Source organism: Pagrus major, chromosome 14 (assembly GCF_040436345.1).
Source record: "Pagrus major chromosome 14, Pma_NU_1.0".
Lineage (NCBI taxonomy): Eukaryota > Metazoa > Chordata > Actinopteri > Spariformes > Sparidae > Pagrus > Pagrus major.
Window position 1 is genome coordinate 2,817,132 of NC_133228.1, and position 22,049 is coordinate 2,839,180.

The window sequence follows — 22,049 nt, forward strand, 5'->3', positions numbered from 1 at the left end:
CCCTGAAGGTTTTGGCGGTATAGTAGCGAGGCGCTTCCCAAGCAGTTGAGCCGGGGTCGATTGTGTACGCGCCTGCTTTCCCTGACGCAGATGGGGTTCTGGACCAGAGGAACATCGGGAATGCATTCATGGATGTTTATGTATTTTACAGGTACACTTTCTCAAGGTGATTGGAGCACATTTGCATTCCGAAGCAAATCGGTCATGGGAGAACTGTGTTGGCAGGTGTCAAAGGCATCACAGTGCTAAAATCACATTCCCTGACCGGGAATCGAACCCGGGCCGCGGCGGTGAGAGCGCCGAATCCTAGCCACTAGACCATCAGGGACAATGAACAACTTGTTCCTCTTCAATTCACGAGATGAAAAGACGATGAATTGTTTGGTAATACGGAAAGGTTACTAATGTCTGCTGTGTATGCTTGACTTGATCTGCGGTCATCTGCTTAATCGGCAAAGGTCCATCTCTCCTGGAAAAACAGGTCATCCCGAGGTGAGGTAGGTGCGCTCGAGTGGTCAAGGCGGCGGACTACAGTCCCACTGGGGTTTAACCCTGCAGATTGCAATGCTGCCAATTAAGGAAGTGTCAACTCTTCCCTGGTCTCTCCTTCATTCATCTGCCAGAGGGGTGTATGTTGTCGAGGTGAGGATCTTCTCACAAACCAGGTTAAGGCGCATGGTTTTAGAAAATGGAGAAAATGGAGGAGTGCACTGATGGCATTAAACAATCTGGTTATTGGATTTAGATTCAGTTGAGAAAGGGAATGTAATGGCATGTGCTGTGAATGGCTCATCAAGTCTGGAGGCACTGGAAAAGCTTCCCTGAAGGTTTTGGCAGTATAGTAGCGAGGCGCTTCCCAAGCAGTTGAGCCGGGGTCGATTGTGTACGCGCCTGCTTTCCCTGACGCAGATGGGTTCTGGACCAGAGGAACATCGGGAATGCATTCATGGATGTTTATGTATTTTACAGGTACACTTTCTCAAGGTGATTGGAGCACATTTGCACTCCGAAGCAAATCGGTCATGGGAGAACTGTGTTGGCAGGTGTCAAAGGCATCACAGTGCTAAAATCACATTCCCTGACCGGGAATCGAACCCGGGCCGCGGCGGTGAGAGCGCCGAATCCTAGCCACTAGACCATCAGGGACAATGAACAACTTGTTCCTCTTCAATTCACGAGATGAAAAGACGATGAATTGTTTGGTAATACGGAAAGGTTACTAATGTCTGCTGTGTATGCTTGACTTGATCTGCGGTCATCTGCTTAATCGGCAAAGGTCCATCTCTCCTGGAAAAACAGGTCATCCCGAGGTGAGGTAGGTGCGCTCGAGTGGTCAAGGCGGCGGACTACAGTCCCACTGGGGTTTAACCCTGCAGATTGCAATGCTGCCAATTAAGGAAGTGTCAACTCTTCCCTGGTCTCTCCTTCATTCATCTGCCAGAGGGGTGTATGTTGTCGAGGTGAGGATCTTCTCACAAACCAGGTTAAGGCGCATGGTTTTAGAAAATGGAGAAAATGGAGGAGTGCACTGATGGCATTAAACAATCTGGTTATTGGATTTAGATTCAGTTGAGAAAGGGAATGTAATGGCATGTGCTGTGAATGGCTCATCAAGTCTGAAGGTTTTGGCGGTATAGTAGCTAGGCGCTTCCCAAGCAGTTGAGCCGGGGTCGATTGTGTACGCGCCTGCTTTCCCTGACGCAGATGGGTTCTGGACCAGAGGAACATCGGGAATGCATTCATGGATGTTTATGTATTTTACAGGTACACTTTCTCAAGGTGATTGGAGCACATTTGCATTCCGAAGCAAATCGGTCATGGGAGAACTGTGTTGGCAGGTGTCAAAGGCATCACAGTGCTAAAATCACATTCCCTGACCGGGAATCGAACCCGGGCCGCGGCGGTGAGAGCGCCGAATTCTAGCCACTAGACCATCAGGGACAATGAACAACTTGTTCCTCTTCAATTCACGAGATGTAAAGACGATGAATTGTTTGGTAATACGGAAAGGTTACTAATGTCTGCTGTGTATGCTTGACTTGATCTGCGGTCATCTGCTTAATCGGCAAAGGTCCATCTCTCCTGGAAAAACAGGTCATCCCGAGGTGAGGTAGGTGCGCTCGAGTGGTCAAGGCGGCGGACTACAGTCCCACTGGGGTTTAACCCTGCAGATTGCAATGCTGCTAATTAAGGAAGTGTCAACTCTTCCCTGGTCTCTCCTTCATTCATCTGCCAGAGGGGTGTATGTTGTCGAGGTGAGGATCTTCTCACAAACCAGGTTAAGGCGCATGGTTTTAGAAAATGGAGAAAATGGAGGAGTGCACTGATGGCATTAAACAATCTGGTTATTGGATTTAGATTCAGTTGAGAAAGGGAATGTAATGGCATGTGCTGTGAATGGCTCATCAAGTCTTGAGCAATGTTATAATAGTTTTGGATTTTTCATTATAGTTTAGTTTTAGTTAGTTTTGACTTTTTTTTCTCTAATTCAGTTAGTTTTAATTAGTTTTTAGAGCGGGTTTGCTAGTTTTAGTTAGTTTTCGTTTTTTACTAAATGCTTAGTTTTAGTTTAGTTTTTATTAGTTTTAGTATTAGTTTTAGTTTTTTCATACTTTGGTCTCAATAAACATATTTATGAGTGCATCTTCCCGCTTGTGGTGTTCCTGCGTGTTAACTAACCAGCATCTATTTGGTCGTCGGTGAAAGCAGTCCATTATCGATGTCTCCTCCTTCCCGGTGCTACCTGGCCGGGATGTTGCTTCACTTTCAGGGGAGCTACTTAGAGAGGCCACTTTGTCAAGGTACTCGCCATTAGCCTTCTTGTGCAAGCTTCTCAAATGGACTTTCAGATTCGTGGGGTTTTTTCCCTTGAGAAGTATTCCACAGATTGTATCACCTGTTTCCACGACAATGCACTTGCTTTTGTCTTTCTCGCTGTCATATTCAAAAAAATCCCATATAGGACTCTGTCGCTTTCGCCCAACTTTTGACGCCATTTTTTGCCGTAGAGGGGCGAAGAGAAGCCGACTCTGGCCGGCTCTACACGAGAAGTGACGGACCGTGAGGTGCCGTATGGCGCCGCCAGCTCACGTAAAATTGCTTGAGCGAAATAAATCGATTTCATATCAATCCGAAATTGACAAAGACGAAAACGAAGGGAATTTTATCTATAATTTCAGTTTGTTTTAGTTAGTTTTGTAATCACACAATACAGTTTCAGTTAGTTATCGTTTTTTTTCTTTTAATTATAGTTTTTATTTATTTCAGTTAACGAAAATGTTTTTTCAATTCTAGTTTTCGTCATTTCGTTCGTTTTCGTTTACGATAATAACCTTGGTCTGGAGGCACTGGAAAAGCTTCCCTGAAGGTTTTGGCGGTATAGTAGCGAGGCGCTTCCCAAGCAGTTGAGCCGGGGTCGATTGTGTACGCACCTGCTTGCCCTGACGCAGATGGGGTTCTGGACCAGAGGAACATCGGGAATGCATTCATGGATGTTTATGTATTTTACAGGTACACTTTCTCAAGGTGATTGGAGCACATTTGCACTCCGAAGCAAATCGGTCATGGGAGAACTGTGTTGGCAGGTGTCAAAGGCATCACAGTGCTAAAATCACATTCCCTGACCGGGAATCGAACCCGGGCCGCGGCGGTGAGAGCGCCGAATCCTAGCCACTAGACCATCAGGGACAATGAACAACTTGTTCCTCTTCAATTCACGAGATGAAAAGACGATGAATTGTTTGGTAATACGGAAAGGTTACTAATGTCTGCTGTGTATGCTTGACTTGATCTGCGGTCATCTGCTTAATCGGCAAAGGTCCATCTCTCCTGGAAAAACAGGTCATCCCGAGGTGAGGTAGGTGCGCTCGAGTGGTCAAGGCGGCGGACTACAGTCCCACTGGGGTTTAACCCTGCAGATTGCAATGCTGCCAATTAAGGAAGTGTCAACTCTTCCCCGGTCTCTCCTTCATTCATCTGCCAGAGGGGTGTATGTTGTCGAGGTGAGGATCTTCTCACAAACCAGGTTAAGGCGCATGGTTTTAGAAAATGGAGAAAATGGAGGAGTGCACTGATGGCATTAAACAATCTGGTTATTGGATTTAGATTCAGTTGAGAAAGGGAATGTAATGGCATGTGCTGTGAATGGCTCATCAAGTCTGAAGGTTTTGGCGGTATAGTAGCGAGGCGCTTCCCAAGCAGTTGAGCCGGGGTCGATTGTGTACGCGCCTGCTTTCCCTGACGCAGATGGGTTCTGGACCAGAGGAACATCGGGAATGCATTCATGGATGTTTATGTATTTTACAGGTACACTTTCTCAAGGTGATTGGAGCACATTTGCACTCCGAAGCAAATCGGTCATGGGAGAACTGTGTTGGCAGGTGTCAAAGGCATCACAGTGCTAAAATCACATTCCCTGACCGGGAATCGAACCCGGGCCGCGGCGGTGAGAGCGCCGAATCCTAGCCACTAGACCATCAGGGACAATGAACAACTTGTTCCTCTTCAATTCACGAGATGAAAAGACGATGAATTGTTTGGTAATACGGAAAGGTTACTAATGTCTGCTGTGTATGCTTGACTTGATCTGCGGTCATCTGCTTAATCGGCAAAGGTCCATCTCTCCTGGAAAAACAGGTCATCCCGAGGTGAGGTAGGTGTGCTCGAGTGGTCAAGGCGGCGGACTACAGTCCCACTGGGGTTTAACCCTGCAGATTGCAATGCTGCCAATTAAGGAAGTGTCAACTCTTCCCTGGTCTCTCCTTCATTCATCTGCCAGAGGGGTGTATGTTGTCGAGGTGAGGATCTTCTCACAAACCAGGTTAAGGCGCATGGTTTTAGAAAATGGAGAAAATGGAGGAGTGCACTGATGGCATTAAACAATCTGGTTATTGGATTTAGATTCAGTTGAGAAAGGGAATGTAATGGCATGTGCTGTGAATGGCTCATCAAGTCTGGAGGCACTGGAAAAGCTTCCCTGAAGGTTTTGGCGGTATAGTAGCAAGGCGCTTCCCAAGCAGTTGAGCCGGGGTCGATTGTGTACGCGCCTGCTTTCCCTGACACAGATGGGTTCTGGACCAGAGGAACATCGGGAATGCATTCATGGATGTTTATGTATTTTACAGGTACACTTTCTCAAGGTGATTGGAGCACATTTGCACTCCGAAGCAAATCGGTCATGGGAGAACTGTGTTGGCAGGTGTCAAAGGCATCACAGTGCTAAAATCACATTCCCTGACCGGGAATCGAACCCGGGCCGCGGCGGTGAGAGCGCCGAATCCTAGCCACTAGACCATCAGGGACAATGAACAACTTGTTCCTCTTCAATTCACGAGATGAAAAGACGATGAATTGTTTGGTAATACGGAAAGGTTACTAATGTCTGCTGTGTATGCTTGACTTGATCTGCGGTCATCTGCTTAATCGGCAAAGGTCCATCTCTCCTGGAAAAACAGGTCATCCCGAGGTGAGGTAGGTGCGCTCGAGTGGTCAAGGCGGCGGACTACAGTCCCACTGGGGTTTAACCCTGCAGATTGCAATGCTGCCAATTAAGGAAGTGTCAACTCTTCCCTGGTCTCTCCTTCATTCATCTGCCAGAGGGGTGTATGTTGTCGAGGTGAGGATCTTCTCACAAACCAGGTTAAGGCGCATGGTTTTAGAAAATGGAGAAAATGGAGGAGTGCACTGATGGCATTAAACAATCTGGTTATTGGATTTAGATTCAGTTGAGAAAGGGAATGTAATGGCATGTGCTGTGAATGGCTCATCAAGTCTGGAGGCACTGGAAAAGCTTCCCTGAAGGTTTTGGCGGTATAGTAGCGAGGCGCTTCCCAAGCAGTTGAGCCGGGGTCGATTGTGTACGCGCCTGCTTTCCCTGACGCAGATGGGGTTCTGGACCAGAGGAACATTGGGAATGCATTCATGGATGTTTATGTATTTTACAGGTACACTTTCTCAAGGTGATTGGAGCACATTTGCACTCCGAAGCAAATCGGTCATGGGAGAACTGTGTTGGCAGGTGTCAAAGGCATCACAGTGCTAAAATTACATTCCCTGACCGGGAATCGAACCCGGGCCGCGGCGGTGAGAGCGCCGAATCCTAGCCACTAGACCATCAGGGACAATGAACAACTTGTTCCTCTTCAATTCACGAGATGAAAAGACGATGAATTGTTTGGCAATACGGAAAGGTTACTAATGTCTGCTGTGTATGCTTGACTTGATCTGCGGTCATCTGCTTAATCGGCAAAGGTCCATCTCTCCTGGAAAAACAGGTCATCCCGAGGTGAGGTAGGTGCGCTCGAGTGGTCAAGGCGGCGGACTACAGTCCCACTGGGGTTTAACCCTGCAGATTGCAATGCTGCCAATTAAGGAAGTGTCAACTCTTCCCTGGTCTCTCCTTCATTCATCTGCCAGAGGGGTGTATGTTGTCGAGGTGAGGATCTTCTCACAAACCAGGTTAAGGCGCATGGTTTTAGAAAATGGAGAAAATGGAGGAGTGCACTGATGGCATTAAACAATCTGGTTATTGGATTTAGATTCAGTTGAGAAAGGGAATGTAATGGCATGTGCTGTGAATGGCTCATCAAGTCTGGAGCAATGTTATAATAGTTTTGGATTTTTCATTATAGTTTAGTTTTAGATAGTTTTGACTTTTTTTTCTCTAATTCAGTTAGTTTTAATTAGTTTTTAGAGCGGGTTTGCTAGTTTTAGTTAGTTTTCGTTTTTTACTAAATGCTTAGTTTTAGTTTAGTTTTTATTAGTTTTAGTATTAGTTTTAGTTTTTTCATACTTTGGTCTCAATAAACATATTTATGAGTGCATCTTCCCGCTTGTGGTGTTCCTGCGTGTTAACTAACCAGCATCTATTTGGTCGTCGGTGAAAGCAGTCCATTATCGATGTCTCCTCCTTCCCGGTGCTACCTGGCCGGGATGTTGCTTCACTTTCAGGGGAGCTACTTAGAGAGGCCACTTTGTCAAGGTACTCGCCATTAGCCTTCTTGTGCAAGCTTCTCAAATGGACTTTCAGATTCGTGGGGTTTTTTCCCTTGAGAAGTATTCCACAGATTGTATCACCTGTTTCCATGACAATGCACTTGCTTTTGTCTTTCTCGCTGTCATATTCAAAAAAATCCCATATAGGACTCTGTCGCTTTCGCCCAACTTTTGACGCCATTTTTTGCCGTAGAGGGGCGAAGAGAAGCCGACTCTGGCCGGCTCTACACGAGAAGTGACGGACCGTGAGGTGCCGTATGGCGCCGCCAGCTCACGTAAAATTGCTTGAGCGAAATAAATCGATTTCATATCAATCCGAAATTGACAAAGACGAAAACGAAGGGAATTTTATCTATAATTTCAGTTTGTTTTAGTTAGTTTTGTAATCACACAATACAGTTTCAGTTAGTTATCGTTTTTTTCTTTTAATTATAGTTTTTATTTATTTCAGTTAACGAAAATGTTTTTTCAATTCTAGTTTTCGTCATTTCGTTCGTTTTCGTTTACGATAATAACCTTGGTCTGGAGGCACTGGAAAAGCTTCCCTGAAGGTTTTGGCGGTATAGTAGCGAGGCGCTTCCCAAGCAGTTGAGCCGGGGTCGATTGTGTACGCGCCTGCTTTCCCTGACGCAGATGGGGTTCTGGACCAGAGGAACATCGGGAATGCATTCATGGATGTTTATGTATTTTACAGGTACACTTTCTCAAGGTGATTGGAGCACATTTGCATTCCGAAGCAAATCGGTCATGGGAGAACTGTGTTGGCAGGTGTCAAAGGCATCACAGTGCTAAAATGACATTCCCTGACCGGGAATCGAACCCGGGCCGCGGCGGTGAGAGCGCCGAATCCTAGCCACTAGACCATCAGGGACAATGAACAACTTGTTCCTCTTCAATTCACGAGATGTAAAGACGATGAATTGTTTGGCAATACGGAAAGGTTACTAATGTCTGCTGTGTATGCTTGACTTGATCTGCGGTCATCTGCTTAATCGGCAAAGGTCCATCTCTCCTGGAAAAACAGGTCATCCCGAGGTGAGGTAGGTGCACTCGAGTGGTCAAGGCGGCGGACTACAGTCCCACTGGGGTTTAACCCTGCAGATTGCAATGCTGCCAATTAAGGAAGTGTCAACTCTTCCCTGGTCTCTCCTTCATTCATCTGCCAGAGGGGTGTATGTTGTCGAGGTGAGGATCTTCTCACAAACCAGGTTAAGGCGCATGGTTTTAGAAAATGGAGAAAATGGAGGAGTGCACTGATGTCATTAAACAATCTGGTTATTGGATTTAGATTCAGTTGAGAAAGGGAATGTAATGGCATGTGCTGTGAATGGCTCATCAAGTCTGGAGGCACTGGAAAAGCTTCCCTGAAGGTTTTGGCGGTATAGTAGCGAGGCGCTTCCCAAGCAGTTGAGCCGGGGTCGATTGTGTACGCGCCTGCTTTCCCTGACGCAGATGGGGTTCTGGACCAGAGGAACATTGGGAATGCATTCATGGATGTTTATGTATTTTACAGGTACACTTTCTCAAGGTGATTGGAGCACATTTGCATTCCGAAGCCAATCGGTCATGGGAGAACTGTGTTGGCAGGTGTCAAAGGCATCACAGTGCTAAAATCACATTCCCTGACCGGGAATCGAACCCGGGCCGCGGCGGTGAGAGCGCCGAATCCTAGCCACTAGACCATCAGGGACAATGAACAACTTGTTCCTCTTCAAACACGAGATGTAAAGACGATGAATTGTTTGGTAATACGGAAAGGTTACTAATGTCTGCTGTGTATGCTTGACTTGATCTGCGGTCATCTGCTTAATCGGCAAAGGTCCATCTCTCCTGGAAAAACAGGTCATCCCGAGGTGAGGTAGGTGCGCTCGAGTGGTCAAGGCGGCGGACTACAGTCCCACTGGGGTTTAACCCTGCAGATTGCAATGCTGCCAATTAAGGAAGTGTCAACTCTTCCCTGGTCTCTCCTTCATTCATCTGCCAGAGGGGTGTATGTTGTCGAGGTGAGGATCTTCTCACAAACCAGGTTAAGGCGCATGGTTTTAGAAAATGGAGAAAATGGAGGAGTGCACTGATGGCATTAAACAATCTGGTTATTGGATTTAGATTCAGTTGAGAAAGGGAATGTAATGGCATGTGCTGTGAATGGCTCATCAAGTCTGGAGGCACTGGAAAAGCTTCCCTGAAGGTTTTGGCGGTATAGTAGCGAGGCGCTTCCCAAGCAGTTGAGCCGGGGTCGATTGTGTACGCGCCTGCTTTCCCTGACGCAGATGGGTTCTGGACCAGAGGAACATCGGGAATGCATTCATGGATGTTTATGTATTTTACAGGTACACTTTCTAAAGGTGATTGGAGCACATTTGCATTCCGAAGCAAATCGGTCATGGGAGAACTGTGTTGGCAGGTGTCAAAGGCATCACAGTGCTAAAATCACATTCCCTGACCGGGAATCGAACCCGGGCCGCGGCGGTGAAAGCGCCGAATCCTAGCCACTAGACCATCAGGGACAATGAACAACTTGTTCCTCTTCAATTCACGAGATGTAAAGACGATGAATTGTTTGGTAATACGGAAAGGTTACTAATGTCTGCTGTGTATGCTTGACTTGATCTGCGATCATCTGCTTAATCGGCAAAGGTCCATCTCTCCTGGAAAAACAGGTCATCCCGAGGTGAGGTAGGTGCGCTCGAGTGGTCAAGGCGGCGGACTACAGTCCCACTGGGGTTTAACCCTGCAGATTGCAATGCTGCCAATTAAGGAAGTGTCAACTCTTCCCTGGTCTCTCCTTCATTCATCTGCCAGAGGGGTGTATGTTGTCGAGGTGAGGATCTTCTCACAAACCAGGTTAAGGCGCATGGTTTTAGAAAATGGAGAAAATGGAGGAGTGCACTGATGGCATTAAACAATCTGGTTATTGGATTTAGATTCAGTTGAGAAAGGGAATGTAATGGCATGTGCTGTGAATGGCTCATCAAGTCTGGAGGCACTGGAAAAGCTTCCCTGAAGGTTTTGGCGGTATAGTAGCGAGGCGCTTCCCAAGCAGTTGAGCCGGGGTCGATTGTGTACGCGCCTGCTTTCCCTGACGCAGATGGGGTTCTGGACCAGAGGAACATCGGGAATGCATTCATGGATGTTTATGTATTTTACAGGTACACTTTCTCAAGGTGATTGGAGCACATTTGCATTCCGAAGCAAATCGGTCATGGGAGAACTGTGTTGGCAGGTGTCAAAGGCATCACAGTGCTAAAATCACATTCCCTGACCGGGAATCGAACCCGGGCCGCGGCGGTGAGAGCGCCGAATCCTAGCCACTAGACCATCAGGGACAATGAACAACTTGTTCCTCTTCAATTCACGAGATGTAAAGACGATGAATTGTTTGGCAATACGGAAAGGTTACTAATGTCTGCTGTGTATGCTTGACTTGATCTGCGGTCATCTGCTTAATCGGCAAAGGTCCATCTCTCCTGGAAAAACAGGTCATCCCGAGGTGAGGTAGGTGCGCTCGAGTGGTCAAGGCGGCGGACTACAGTCCCACTGGGGTTTAACCCTGCAGATTGCAATGCTGCCAATTAAGGAAGTGTCAACTCTTCCCTGGTCTCTCCTTCATTCATCTGCCAGTGGGGTGTATGTTGTCGAGGTGAGGATCTTCTCACAAACCAGGTTAAGGCGCATGGTTTTAGAAAATGGAGAAAATGGAGGAGTGCACTGATGGCATTAAACAATCTGGTTATTGGATTTAGATTCAGTTGAGAAAGGGAATGTAATGGCATGTGCTGTGAATGGCTCATCAAGTCTGGAGGCACTGGAAAAGCTTTTTTTTTTTCCAAAGGCATCACAGTGCTAAAATCACATTCCCTGACCGGGAATCGAACCCGGGCCGCGGCGGTGAGAGCGCCGAATCCTAGCCACTAGACCATCAGGGAACACACTGCTCTCCCTTCCCATAGTGCAAGAGTTAATGAGGAATGACAAGCCCACGGGTTGGCTTTTGTGGGTGAGTGAGTGAGTGATTTGCATTCCGAAGCAAATCGGTCGTGGGAGAATGGTGTTTGCAGGTGTCAAAGGCATCACAGTGCTAAAATCACATTCCCTGACCGGGAATTTAACCCTGCAGACTGCAATGCTGCCAACTAAGGAAGTGTCAACTCTTATCTGGTCTCTCCGTCATTTATCTGCCAGATGGGTGAGGATCTTCTGACAAACCAGGTTAAGGTGAATGGTTTTAGAAAATCGAGAAAATGGAGGAATATACTGATGGCATAAAACAGGGTTAGGTTGGGTTAAAACGCAGCACTCTTAAGAGTGCTCCGGGGGGCTCTGGCTCAAGGCATCCATGGTTGTTAAAAAAGTTTTTGGGTGTCTTCATAAAAACCATCCGTGGTTGGTTAAAAAATGGTCCTGTTAAAAATAACAGTAAAGGAAAGGGGGTAAAACAAAGAAAAACATGAAAGAAGTTAAAAATGAAAAGCCTATTTATGTAGGAAATTAATGGATAAAAGTTTTAAAACAAAATAAAAAGATTATAAAGAGTAAAATGACAAGAGAGGTTCAAGGACACAGGAAGGCTGCGGGAGTTCAATTTGTTTAAAAAGGCTCCCTGCTGACACGGATTCTCCTCCAACTGTTTAAGAGGGTAAAGGCATGCTGACACGACAGTCTCCTCCAAAACCTAAAAATCTAAAATAATAAAGTATAATTATATTTTTTTTGAAAAAAGAGGGAAAGTAAAAAATAAATAAATAAATAAATAAAAAAAAAAAATAAAATAAAAAAATAAATATATATATAAATATATTATATATGTACACACATACACATACATACATACATACATATACATTTAATATATATATATATACACATATATATATAGAGAGATTATTGAATTATGAATTGAATTATTATTACATTTTTAAATTTAAATTTTTACATTTTTGTAGACCCAATCTTACCGTTTTTCTCAGTTGCTTTGGTACATTTCTCAGATCAGAATTTAAATTCTCAAAACTACTTGTTCAATCTTCACATCATTGTGTCACTTGTGCACATCAAAAAAGCAGTTTCTCATCTCTTTGAACAAGTTGCAAATGCTTTGGTACATCCATGCAAATTATTATGTACAATTCTCTGCTGTTTCCTACATTATCAATTGCTTATGTTATGTTGATCAAAATGTATTATAATGGGTCTCTGTTGAATAGTCTCACCCCCCACAACATTTAGGCATTAGTTCATCGCATAAGTCTTTACATGCAAAATGGTTGAACAAGTTGTCATAATATGTCAAGCATATTTCTTATGTCCTGTCCTGAATTGGTAAATTGCTCCCAGGTGAATCTTGACTTTCTCTAATGAAGGGAAATGTGTGACGCATTAGATCAACCGATGATCAACCAGTTTTCTGAAATAGCTCAAAGGTGCATCTCATGAACCATCAACTAGCAAGTATATATATAGCTGGAGCACAACACAATGTTACAATGTCTGACAATGGAAGGACAAGGAATTGGACAGGGTCAACAGCCAGAGAGAAGAAGAAGAGGAAGAGGAGTGAGGCTGCGTGGCGGAGGAGCTGGGAGGCAAAACAGAGGACGAGGCAGAAGAGGCCGAGGACATATGTGCGTTCCTGATGAGATAAGAGCCACACTTGTAGACCACATTCTCAATTATGGGCTTACAATGGCCGAGGCTGGTCAAAGGGTGCAGCCAAATGTTGGGAGAACAACTGTGTCCTCAATTATTCAGATTTTTCGTCGACAGAACAGGTATATAATCTAACAATAGGCACTGTACTGTAATACTGTATACTTTCTGTAATGCTTCATAAAATATTACAGTATTCCACTTGCATTTTACAATATACAGTAAGTATACTTTCTACAGTGACATTTTATCTTACTCAATTTTGTGTTTTGCATTACTATATTTTTTCCACATAGGACTGCAAGACAACTTCACAGGGGTGGCAGAGGGCCCCTTTTCACACCTGAACAGGAGAAGGCTATTTGCACCATGGTTGTAGAAAACAATGCCATAAGACTAAGGGAGATAAAGATTACCATTACAGAGGACAACAACATCTTTGAAAACATCCAAACAGTCAGCATCTCAACCATTGACAGGGTGCTGAAAAGACACCAAATGAATATGAAGCAGCTGTACACTGTTCCATTTGAAAGAAATGGTGAAAGAGTGAAGGAGCTGCGCTACCAGTATGTACAGGTAAAACATGTATTAGCATGCAGTAACTGTACCTCACAGTAAACGGTACAACATCGTATAGTGATATACAGTACAGTAAGTGTGACCTTTACACATTTGCTATGGCTGTAGAAAAGAAGATGCAATATGTGCTGTATACATTTGATGTAACTGTATCTTGTCCAAAATGAAAATGCATGTAATTCATAAAACTCATTTTGTGTTTTCTCGATATACCGTATAATGGAACTGGAAGCAAGTTAACCACCGCACAACTTCATCTACATGGATGAGGCTGGCTTCAACCTAACAAAACGCAGAAGGTGTGGTCGAAATATCATCGGCCACAGAGCTACAGTTGATGTGCCAGGCCAACGGGGCGGGAACATAACCATGGGTGCTGCTATCTTTGAGAATGGTGGGCTAACGCATATTCCCATTATTGGGCCATACAATACAGAGCGTCTTGTCACCTTTTGTAGACACTCTCTACAGGGATCTCACCCCTGAACAAGAGAGGGGTCAGATTGGAGATGACTTGCCAAAGTACGTGATAGTTTGGGACAATGTCAGTTTCCATCGCTACAACATCATAAGGCAATGGTTTGCGACCCACAACAGGATGCTGATGGAGTTCCTCTTACCCTACTCCCCATTCCTTAACCCCATTGAGGAATTTTTCTCAGCATGGAGATGGAAAGTATATGATCGCCAGCCACATACACAGATAACCCTTCTGGCTGCCATGGATGCAGCGTGTGATGACATCACAGCAGATGCCTGCAGAGGCTGGATAAGACACTCTAAAAGATTCTTTCCACGCTGCATCGCAAGAGAAGATATTCGTTGTGATGTGGATGAGAATTTGTGGCCCAACAGACAGGAATGTCAGGAGATGTAGGAAGACTACACTGTAATTCCTACAGCACTGCATGTACAGTTTTCCCTAAGGAGATTGTCCTATGTTCACATTTCTACTTTTGTTTTTTGTTTTTTTCTTTGTGCTATGCAGTGCTGTGTTTTCCTTTCTGTATTGCAATGACATGGTCATCTGTCAACAAATTACAGTACAAACAGTAAAAGCGTAAATGTGAATCTTGTCCAGTCTCTTGCAATCAATCTCCCATATACACTAAGGTGTAACTTACAATTTACAATAATTGTCATTAGAACTTTAGCCATAGTTTACATCAGAACACCCCTCCAGAGTACACTGTTATATTGACAACATGACTAAGCAATTTGACTGTCTTATCCGTACACAATGACACAAGGACTTGTCATTCTGATGGCAATGACATGCTCATTGACGCAGATATTTACTTTTGAGAGATAAACTAAGGATTTTGAGCAAGAGACTGGCTTTTGCAGGTAATCCTTGGTGTTTTGCTATTTGTACGAATTGTGTTGAGAAATGCACTTACTGTTTTGCAAATGTCGAGGATGATTTGAGAAATGTACCAAAGCGACTGAGAAAAACTGTAATTAAAAGTTGTTGAGTTAAAAATGATTGCAGATGGTTAAATATTATTATATTACTTTTTATTTTATTCATTGCTTGTAAAACCTATAAAAACCTCTCTGTGTGGATTCTAACTTGCTTAAAAAGACAGAGGCAAGCAATAAAGTGTAGAATTTGCGGTCCCATTATTTAGTTCTTCCATGAGATTGTGTAATTAATAAATAAATGAATGAATAAATAAGCAAATAAATACATAAACACACAGGCAAAAGAGAAATATTTGTAGGGTGAATAAAAAACAAAGATGTTAATAAAAACGAATCATACCATATAAAGTCAAGAGAGGGCTATATAAAGTCTGTAAATAGAATAAAAGACAAGTAAAACCAGTCAACACATTTTAGAATAAATAAATAAATAAATAAATAAAATAATTAAATAAATGAAACGAGGTACGCCGTGCTGCTGGAGGATAAAACCTGTAGGGGGGAGACCATGAAGCAGAAGAGGTTGGTTTCAAAATGGGTTTAAAAAGAAGTGGAGGGGATTCCTTGCTAGTATTTTTCGTTTAGTCCCGTGGGGTCTATTGTTTTCAACAAGTGGATCCACTTTCTCTCCGCCACTCATCGCTGTGCCGTTGTCCATCTGCTGTCGCTCTCCAGGCCCAGGCTCTGCAGGTTATGTGGGCCATGGAGTTTAAAATGTGCATATAAAACACTTGTGCCGTTACCACTGTTCATTTTATAGTTGTGTTGCTATAGATGCAGTTTTAATAAAACAGCCCCAAATAAACACACAGACACACAAAAAGGCTGGGGTTTAATTTAAATGAAGTGCAAAGAAAAGTGCTGGATAAAAGTGCTGAGTCATATAGATAAGTAAGTAGTGCATCATTAACTTAAAGATTAAAACATCATAACACACACAATTATATGCATCCATATGTGGACAATGTATTATTGGGTTATATTTACAATTAAAGTGCCTAAAATACATAAATACCTAAAAGCATATAACCCTTTCACCAGCAGGGGCCACCCTCCCCCTGAAGACCCACCAGTTTGGGCCAGGAAGGTGTGTGGACTGCGTATATGGTGGATAAAATCTGATAAAATTTGTAAAAATCATAAATTAGGGTTTCATAAGAATTAGAGACACATTTTGGTTAAAGCTGGATGACTTTAATTCACATAAAATGCAGTTAAAACAGTTGTAGGAAGGGGGTAGGGAAGATAGAAGATAGGAGGGGGAGCAAGCCAGTAAACTGTGCTGTATAGGGAGAAATATTGTTCCTGTGGGGAAGGAGGGATGGATGTTGCAGTTCTGGGGCAGCGCCTGTGGGGAGGGTGGATTAGTGTGCATCATTTAAACCTTTTGGAGTGGTTGTGCCTAATTTGTAGATCCACAGTTTCTCTGCTCTCTTTCTCTGCCCACTGGTCCAGCGGTCATTTGCTTCCAGGCCAGAAATTGTGAGGTGTTCCAGGGAGTGATGCTGGAAGTGTGTGACCAATGGGGTGGAGAGTCTTCCTTCCCCTAAGTTGTATAGGTGTTGTTTTAGTCTGGTGAGTATGGTGTGTTTGGTTTCTCCAATATCATGTTTATTGCAGGTGTTGCATGTGATGATATATATGATATTACTGCAGGTAAGTGAAAATGTGCCAAGTAAAGGGAAAGTGGCCCCACTGTGTGGGTTGTGGATGAATTTGCGTTTTTTGTAGAGCTTGTCATACTGTGTGTGGGGTGTTTGTCTGTTGTCAGTGAACTTGGAGCGGACCAGGATGTTTTATAGATTGCTGTTCTTCCGGAATGCTGAGATTACCCTGTAGTTTTGAATATGTGAATATTATGACTGTACGCGAGAAAAGTTGTTCTTGATTTGCCAGTGTGGGCCTGTAATCCTGTGGGAGAAGGTGGAAACAAAAAGAGTGAGTTGTGATGGATGTTGTTTGTGTGTGTTCTGGGGGTTGGAGCAGCCCCCCCCTCCCAGGCGTGACAGGGGTGAGGTTAGGGTTAGGGCCCGGGGCGGGGGGGGTGGTTAGGGTTAGGCGAGTAAATAACCTGGTTAGGGTTAGGAGTTAGGGTAAGGGGTTAGGGCGCGTAAAGCTGTAATCTTAAGCTTACAAATCCGTTCCCAAAAAAATAGTTTCTGGCCTCCCCATTCATCTTTTCAAGTGCAACGTTTTGCGAGTCCATCGCAATCCTTGGATTTAGGGACTTTTCCCATTTACTTGAATGGGTGCGTCCCAATTTCCACGATCTTGCAAATATGGCCCGAGTTAGACACCAGGAATGAGTGAAGTTCACTAAGTGGCCACCAGGTGGTGCCATAGAGCCAAAAGGGAGTCCATAAATACAAGTTTTGAGGCTGTAATTATAAGGACACAAACCGCCAACCTCTGGTTCTCTACGTAGCTGACAGCAGGCACTCAGAGATGGGTAGGGGCATCACATACATCCCCTCTCCCTCTGGTTCTCGGGGGTGTACTTTGGTCACCACGACTAAGTGCCGTGCATGAGCTAAAGTCCATAAATACAAGTTTCGAAGCTGGAATTACAAGGAAAGTTATGTCCTTCTTGAGTAGTGGGTCTGAGTGATGTGTACATGGAGTTACCCAGGAATGGAGCACTCTCTGTGGGATAAATGGCTCAACATTCACCCCCTCAATCCCTGGAATTTTACCCCAGGAATGGAGCACTCTCTGTGGGATAAATGGCTCCACATCCACCCCCTCAATCCCTGGATCTTTACCCAGTAATGGAGCACTCTCTGTGGGATAAATGGCTCCACATTCCCCCCCTCAATCCCTGGAACTTTACCCCAAGAATGGAGCACTGTCTGTGGGGTAAATGTCTCCACGTTCACCCCCTTGATCCCTGGATCTTTACTCATGAATGGTGCACTTTGTATCGGGTACATGGCTCCACTTTTTCCCCTGTCTATCCCCCCCCCTTCCAAACTTGTATTCATGGACTCTGGCTCCCTACCAACATCCCCTAAGAAGCCTCCAGCAAGCCCCAGAGGACCAGGCTGGGTTCTTGGCACCCTTCATCCTAACCAGCCCCCTCCAGGGACCTTGCCCACCAGCCGAACCTGTGCACCCACACTTAAGCACCCCCCCGTGGCTACACACCAATAGCTGCACCAGCCGGAGTTTCATGCCCCTGGTACTCTATTTAAAGTTTCGTGCCCCTGGTACTCCATTCAAAGTTTCGTGCCCCTGGTAATCCATTCAAACACTTTGAAAACACTTAGGAAAACTTTGGACTATGGACTACCAGGGGCACAAAACTTTGGCAGGTGCAAGGAAGGAAATAGGATAAGGATATATGTATATATCTCCTACAGAACCCAGACTTGAGCCATAATTTCTAGGTATCCCTTTCCAGCAACCTTGCAATCCCCCTGCTGGTCAAACCGTAGAATGCAGCTTTTTGGAAAAGCCGTAATTAAAACTAGTAAAGGCGTGCCAAATCCTGACAGAGTCTAATTAGGGTTAGGGTTACACACATGACCATCACATATACAAAATTATATATACATATATATACCTATAACCATATGTACTAACATAACAGTTAGACATTAGCATTTAGAGTCCAAACATGACTTTTCACCAGAACATAAACAAATATTGACATTCTGGAGTCACCAGTGTCCATGAACTGAACCTGTAGTAGTACTGTGATCCCTGTGAAGAAAAAATAGCCTGAGATCATACAGTGCAAGTATTACCCTGTAGTCAACCAAGGGTTCGATAATAGCTTCCTGAGACAACATGAGCATCAATTAATATTCTCAGGCAATGAATTGTCCATAATAACATCACTGTTACATAAATGACCAGACGATTGCTCTAATGTACTAATAGAATGGGGATACATACCTCCTGAGGTTACAGAGAATAAAACAAGAACATCCTTGTAAATCACAAACAGTCTAAAGTGGTCATTCAGTATGGCAAATTATAGAAGTGGGTGATCCGATCAGAGGTCTAAACATGGAAGGGTCATAACCACACAAACCAGAATCGTCTCCATAGAGGGAAGGAAGAGGACCAGGGCCACACACAGCGAGGCAAGGGCCAGTTAGGGAAAAGAAAATTGAATTAAATGCACAGGCCATCAACTGTATGTCAACCCCGACCCCCCCAAACCTCTCGTTGAGACCTCCCGGTTGTAAAGTGCCTAGTTGACATATCCAGTGCCTCTCTATTTTCCTTCTCTGGGCTTTGGACCATCTTGGATTACACTGTAATACTGTGGTGGTTAGTGAAGACTAGTCTTGTTCTACAAATTTTTTTAACCAAAAGAGTGTGTGCGTTTTTCTTTTTAGAAATATTATGTCTGTGTTGTGTGAACCTGTTAAGCATTGTATTACCTTTTTCACCCACATATTGCATTCAACACTGTTTACACTTTATCAGGTAGACCAGTTTTTTAAATGGACATTGCCATATTTGTGTGTTTGAAAAACATTATTATTCTGATGATTGCGCACCCAGGGTTGGTGCTGAAAAAATTCTCCTTGCCATTTAGGTCTGGAGTGAGAATGTGTTTTAATTTTAGCCTTAACTAAAATATCCTATAAACTTCTGTTTTTTCTATATGCAGCAATTGTCCTGTGATCATGTAAGAGCTGAGTTCTTTCTATAAAGTTGCTAAAATTGTTTTTAATTGCTCTGACCAGTTGTACTGCTGATGGGGAATATGTAGTAATAACTGGAAGCAGAGAGCTGATAATCACTGGCTTGATTTGTTGAAATGTTTTGAAGATTCTGCGTAAAAAGGTCCTAGAGTACCCTCTACCGGCTAAAGCAGAGAACAACACCTTGGTGGCTTCTTTAAAATCCTCCTGTCTTGTACATATTCTATAAAATCTCAGCAATTGTGATTTAACTAAACCCGCATAAGTGTGTTTAGGATGAAAACTAGATTTATAAAGCAGAGCATGAGTGTCTCTGAAAAATACCTTAATATCAAGTCTGAAATTTTCTTTAAAATCTGGTCCCTTAAATGTGGTTGTGTCCAGAAAGTCCACAGAAGACGGACTGAGGCTGGATTTGATTTTGATGGATGGGTTGTGATTGTTTAGAGTGACAAAAAATTAATCAAAATCCTCTCTCGAGTGCGGCCACACGCCCCAAATATTGTCTAAAAATCTATAATAATATAAAGGTTTTTTGGAGCAAGAGGCTAAGGCTGTTGTTTCCCATTCAGCCAAAAAATGTTTTGCATAGGCAGGTGCAAATTTTTTGCCCATGGCCGTGCCTTTAATTTGCAGAAAGAATTCCCCATTAAATTCAAAATCATTCCGAGTAAGGTTAATTTCTAGTAACTGTAAAAGTTCCTTATCAGGCCTCTTACTGTCTGGATACTTTTGGAAAGTGTTTTTTGTGGCTTGTAGGCCTTCCTTGATATCCGTATTGGTATAGAGACTGTCTATAACTATTGTAAATAAGAATGAGCTTAAAGGAATGTGAATTTGTTTAACCTTTTCTACAAAATCATATGTATCTTTGATATAACTGGCATGCTTCGTCAAGAGTGGATTAAGATGAAAATCAATGAACTCAGCTGTATAGTAGGTTTCACTGCTGCAATCAGACACAATGGGCCTCCCTGGAAGGATTTCCCCTGGTTTGCTCCACTTAGAGGGGTCCTTGTAGATTTTAGGCAGCATATAAAAAATTCTGGGTCTAGGCTCAGTATCTCCCAGAATATATGTTTTTTGTTTGTTATTGATACATTTTTTATTATATAATGATTGAATAATCTTATCAATAAGTGGTACAGTATCTCTATAACTGGGCTTTTTCAATTTAGAATAATACATTTTATCGTTTAATTGTCTATATCCTTCCCACAGCTATTGTTCCCTATCCATAATAACAACTGCACTGCCTTTATCAGCTTGTTTGATGATAATATTTTTGTTATTGCTCAATGAAAAGAGTGCTTCAAATTCCCCATTGGTAAGGTTCTGTTTAACCCAGCCAATTTTGAATTTTGTTTGAAAGTGCTGAATGTCAGCATCAATTACAGCAGTGATTTCAGGAGGCAGTTTGCCAGTAGGTGGGACCCACTGTGATTTGGGAGTAAAAGGTGGACGCTCTGAGTCCAGTTTATGTTCAAAATAGGCTACCAATTTCAATCTCCTATGATACTGTTGGATATCCAATCTGATTTGGTCCATATTTTTGTTGTTGCCCTTAGTCGGAATAAAGTTAAGACCCCTGCTAAGTAGAGCAAACTGTGCTGTGGACAATGTGAAATCTTTACATAGATTAATAACATTCTTACTCCCCGTCTGCGTAACAGTGTTCACAGGGATAACTATTTTAAATATTGAAGCCAATGCTCCAACATCTGCTTGGCTGTAGAGTGGGACCAGTGGATGCCGTCTTTTTCTGTGGTGAAACACCCTCTGGACAGCGCTGGGATGAAGTGGTGGTTGGTGGTGATGTACCCGTTTAGGCGTCTCAGATTGTCCTGCTCCTGGTGGGGGAGAGTCCTGGAAAAGTTAATCTCAGGTATGATAATTTGGGCCTGAGGGAAGGCCATTTTAGCCATTTTCATGGCTCTCTGCAGTTGTTTGACTGTAGTCTGGTTAGTTTTTTGAGCTCTGTTGTTCAGCCCAAAGGATAAGATGATCTTTTGAACTGTTGTTGAAACCTCGGTTTTCCAGAGGGTGGCCTCTGCGTCTCTGAAAGTAGCTCCTGGGAAGCTGTCAATCTGCAGGTCTGGTTGCTGGAGGGGTGGGAACCTGGCTGTGTTAGAGTCCCCTACAATCAACCCCTTTTTTCTCGCCGTGAGACACCACTCCTTGCTTTTACTCTTAGTGTTAATGTGTCTAGTAGGTCTGCGTGTTGGTGTGTGTGGTGTGGCAGCTGCAAGTTGAACTGTAGTAGGCTCTGGACTGACTCATGTGTTATGTTTGAAGCTCTGGGAAGAAGTCCCCCTTGGAGCTGTTGATGTGCAGGTGTTGTGGTGGTTCTCTTCACCCGGCCCTTGGGTGACAGGTCCTCATCTGCGAAGAGGTCGACCAATAATTCCTCCTCTATGTCCTGCGCTGCTTCAGGATGCAGACGTGGGGAAGGAGGGGGATTGGTGGGGAGGTAGGGTGTTGGCCTTGGGGTCTGTGCAACTCTCTTTTCCTTAGGTGGAGCCTGTGGAGAGCAGCGGACTGGAAAAAGAGCAGGGTGGAGGGAGAGAGCAGAAAAAGGAGAAGGAGAGTGAAGGGGGGAGGAGGAAGAAGGGGGAGGAGGAGAGAAAAAAGAGAAAGAAAAAGCAGTAGCGGTAGATGAGAGAAGAGGGAGGGTGGGGGACCAGTTCCCCTCTGCGACCTACTGTGGGTCCGGCGGCAGGTCCCCTCTCTGCTCTGTCATGGTGG

At 44.0% G+C, this 22,049-nt stretch overlaps 12 non-coding genes across 12 annotated transcripts; all 12 read right to left on the bottom strand.

Annotated features, from left to right (window-relative positions):
• Window positions 1-256: 256 nt before the first annotated feature.
• trnae-cuc (transfer RNA glutamic acid (anticodon CUC)) lies at window positions 257-328 on the bottom strand. The gene has a single exon. It is a non-coding gene; the product is annotated as a tRNA-Glu (tRNA).
• Window positions 329-1,074: 746 nt separating this feature from the next.
• On the bottom strand, window positions 1,075-1,146 carry trnae-cuc (transfer RNA glutamic acid (anticodon CUC)). Its single transcript has one exon. It is a non-coding gene; the product is annotated as a tRNA-Glu (tRNA).
• A 723-nt stretch (window positions 1,147-1,869) lies between these two features.
• trnae-cuc (transfer RNA glutamic acid (anticodon CUC)) lies at window positions 1,870-1,941 on the bottom strand. Its single transcript has one exon. It is a non-coding gene; the product is annotated as a tRNA-Glu (tRNA).
• A 1,674-nt stretch (window positions 1,942-3,615) lies between these two features.
• Window positions 3,616-3,687, bottom strand: trnae-cuc (transfer RNA glutamic acid (anticodon CUC)). Its single transcript has one exon. It is a non-coding gene; the product is annotated as a tRNA-Glu (tRNA).
• Window positions 3,688-4,410: 723 nt separating this feature from the next.
• Window positions 4,411-4,482, bottom strand: trnae-cuc (transfer RNA glutamic acid (anticodon CUC)). Its single transcript has one exon. It is a non-coding gene; the product is annotated as a tRNA-Glu (tRNA).
• A 746-nt stretch (window positions 4,483-5,228) lies between these two features.
• Window positions 5,229-5,300, bottom strand: trnae-cuc (transfer RNA glutamic acid (anticodon CUC)). Its single transcript has one exon. It is a non-coding gene; the product is annotated as a tRNA-Glu (tRNA).
• A 747-nt stretch (window positions 5,301-6,047) lies between these two features.
• Window positions 6,048-6,119, bottom strand: trnae-cuc (transfer RNA glutamic acid (anticodon CUC)). The gene has a single exon. It is a non-coding gene; the product is annotated as a tRNA-Glu (tRNA).
• A 1,673-nt stretch (window positions 6,120-7,792) lies between these two features.
• trnae-cuc (transfer RNA glutamic acid (anticodon CUC)) lies at window positions 7,793-7,864 on the bottom strand. The gene has a single exon. It is a non-coding gene; the product is annotated as a tRNA-Glu (tRNA).
• A 747-nt stretch (window positions 7,865-8,611) lies between these two features.
• On the bottom strand, window positions 8,612-8,683 carry trnae-cuc (transfer RNA glutamic acid (anticodon CUC)). Its single transcript has one exon. It is a non-coding gene; the product is annotated as a tRNA-Glu (tRNA).
• A 745-nt stretch (window positions 8,684-9,428) lies between these two features.
• On the bottom strand, window positions 9,429-9,500 carry trnae-uuc (transfer RNA glutamic acid (anticodon UUC)). The gene has a single exon. It is a non-coding gene; the product is annotated as a tRNA-Glu (tRNA).
• Window positions 9,501-10,247: 747 nt separating this feature from the next.
• trnae-cuc (transfer RNA glutamic acid (anticodon CUC)) lies at window positions 10,248-10,319 on the bottom strand. Its single transcript has one exon. It is a non-coding gene; the product is annotated as a tRNA-Glu (tRNA).
• A 528-nt stretch (window positions 10,320-10,847) lies between these two features.
• Window positions 10,848-10,919, bottom strand: trnae-cuc (transfer RNA glutamic acid (anticodon CUC)). The gene has a single exon. It is a non-coding gene; the product is annotated as a tRNA-Glu (tRNA).
• Between the last annotated feature and the right edge of the window lie 11,130 nt (window positions 10,920-22,049).